General features: G+C 37.9%; 1 protein-coding gene across 1 annotated transcript in view; it reads left to right on the plus strand.

Annotated features, from left to right (window-relative positions):
* LOC117939984 (E3 ubiquitin-protein ligase Hakai-like) overlaps positions 1 to 2,615 on the plus strand; it is a 9,696-nt gene that overhangs the window by 5,218 nt on the left and 1,863 nt on the right. The gene's annotated exons all lie outside the window — the stretch shown is intronic.

Consider the following 2,615-nt stretch of genomic DNA (forward strand, 5'->3'; position numbering starts at 1 on the left):
GTGGTCTATCTGTAAAGTGTCTTGAGATAACTCTTGTTATGAATTGATACTATAAATAAAATTGAATTGAATTGAAAACTTAAATGTTGGAAAAAACGATAATATTGTTAAAAAAAGCAGTTACGTTTTTAAAAACATAACTGTTTTTTTAACAACATTATCGCTTTTTCCAACATTTATGTTGTTATGTCATGCAGTCCTTGGGTCAAATTGACCCGTTTTCAGTACATTTTTTATTTTTATTAGTCACAAAAAAATGGTCCGTCAAAATAAGACGTTAAAAATATCAAAAACATTGAGAAAAAACACCAAAAACCTAAGAAAAAAGGCACCCGCAACATTGAAAAAGTTACATAAATGTTGGAAAAAGCAATGATATTGTTAAAAATAAAAGTGACCATGGTTGACGGGAAGACCACGCAAGGGTTAAAGGGGACAATATATACAATATAGGGGATTAATATTTGGGCTGGTGCTGCTTATTGGCTGTTATTATTTGTCATCTGTCACTATAACTGGTTATTTATTCCTTAAACTCACAGGAAGTTGTTGTGCTCCTAAGCTTAATTTCCATAAATTAAATTAATTAATTATTAATTATTTTTAGCAATTCTAGTTGGTCAATCAGTTGCTGAAATATAAATTAAAGTCTTAAAGTCTCCCTGCTGGTCCAACACTTTGGTTTACACCTTCAGAACAAATTATTCCCATCAGCCCCGGCTAGTTTTATGCAAATTAGTTAACGTTAACACACAAGACTACATGCATGCTCACGTAGTTGACGAAAAAGTTGTTAAAAAACAAGCAGGAGCAAATAGCCACAGAATTAGCTTCTTTTAATAGCTTTGAGGCCATTTTCTAACAGGTTTTCTTATTATTTGTGGCAGAAAAATTAGCTTTTTTACTTCTTCATATTTTCAAAATGTCCATTATTATTGAAAACTTAATTCCAGCGTTCTTCCTCATGCTAACATACTTCTTCAAGACACATATCTGCAGGTACGTCATGCAATGCTTAGTCACTATCAATATTTTTTTACATACATTACATACTCTATGAGGAGTGAAAAACAGCTGCTTTTCATACATTCATTGCACTTTTGGACAAGACTATTTTTAATCATCATATTTTTTCTACAAACTGTCACCAAGTAACATTTTTTTTTGTCACTTTACCTACTTTCTGAGTAAGAAAAGTAGAAATTATGTATTATTTTGACCATAACTTGAGACCACAGACTTGTATGTCAATGTTTAGCCAGGATACTGTTTAAAAACCATTAAAGAAAAATGCATATGCTATAAAATTGAATAAAAACACTCAAAATTCAATGACAGTAATAATTAAGTAAATCATTTTACCTGCAAACAATGTTGTATGGGTTCCCCGAGGGATCCCAAATCCAGGTGTGGAAAAACTGCATCGTTCCCGAGAAGACTCCCAGCTGGACTAGCTCAAAAGGCTCTGAATACAGGTTTTAGGGGGTTACCATCAGTAAGGCACTACGCTGTCATGGCTTAAAATCCTGCAGCCGACGCAAGGTCGCCCAGGTCCAAAGACCGTCTGGAATGGGATAAGGTCTTGTGGTCTGATGACATAAATACATACATGGTCCCACGCGTGGTGGATGGGGCCATGTATCGCGAGATCTTGGCCCAAAACCTCCTTCCCTCAGTATGAGCATTGAAGATTGAAGGTCCTGGAGCGGCCTAGCCAGTCTCCAGACCAGCACCCAAAACCTGAAGGACCAGGAGAAGGTCTGTATGGAGGAGGGGGGCCAAAATCCCTGCTGCAGTGTGTGCAGACCTGGTCCAGAACTACAGGAAACATATGATCTCTGGAATTGCACAGAAAGGTTGCTGAACCAAATATGAAGATCTGCTTTTCTGATGTATTAAATACTTACGTCATCATACAATGTGATTTTTAGACCTGTGCATGGAAGTAGGAAAACCTGCAAAATCTGCAGTGGATCAAGTACTTGTCCTCCCACTGAAGACTGTTAAAACCAGCCCTCACTCGGACTACCTGCAGGTTTTCAGACCATGAGATTTTTAAACCCATACAAACTAAACGTAGTGGAAAAAGTGAGACATCAATGTACTTAAAATAATAAAAATACAGAAGTTTGAAAGAATCAATTTTAAGTTAAACAGCTGTTAAAGTATCAGCTGATCCCTGATAGAGGACCCTTGAAGTCCTGTACTACACCAGACAAAATAACACGGCATTCCTTAGTCCTAACCGGGGCTAACCGTGACACACACACACACACGAGAAGAACTACTTCAACCTCGGGGACATGAGGTTGCAGTAGTTGAAGAACGAGACACGTCCAAGGGACAGACAGAATGTCTTTAAAAATGTCCATTTCCAAGGGTCTCCTTTCGAAAAACTGGTTTTATTTACACAATGAAATGGTTTAAGGTGTTAATATAATTGTTCTGAATAACATCCAAAGCAAACAATACAGCTAACAAAAAGATCCCTCCATCCATCTTCTTCCGCTTATCCGGTATCAGGTCTCGGGAGGCATCAGGTCCAGCAGGGGACCCCAAACTTCCCTTTCCCGAGCCACATCAACCAGCTCCGACTGGGGGATCCCGAGGCGTTC

This window comes from Etheostoma cragini, unplaced genomic scaffold (assembly GCF_013103735.1).
Source record: "Etheostoma cragini isolate CJK2018 unplaced genomic scaffold, CSU_Ecrag_1.0 ScbMSFa_1523, whole genome shotgun sequence".
In the NCBI taxonomy this organism is placed as follows: domain Eukaryota; kingdom Metazoa; phylum Chordata; class Actinopteri; order Perciformes; family Percidae; genus Etheostoma; species Etheostoma cragini.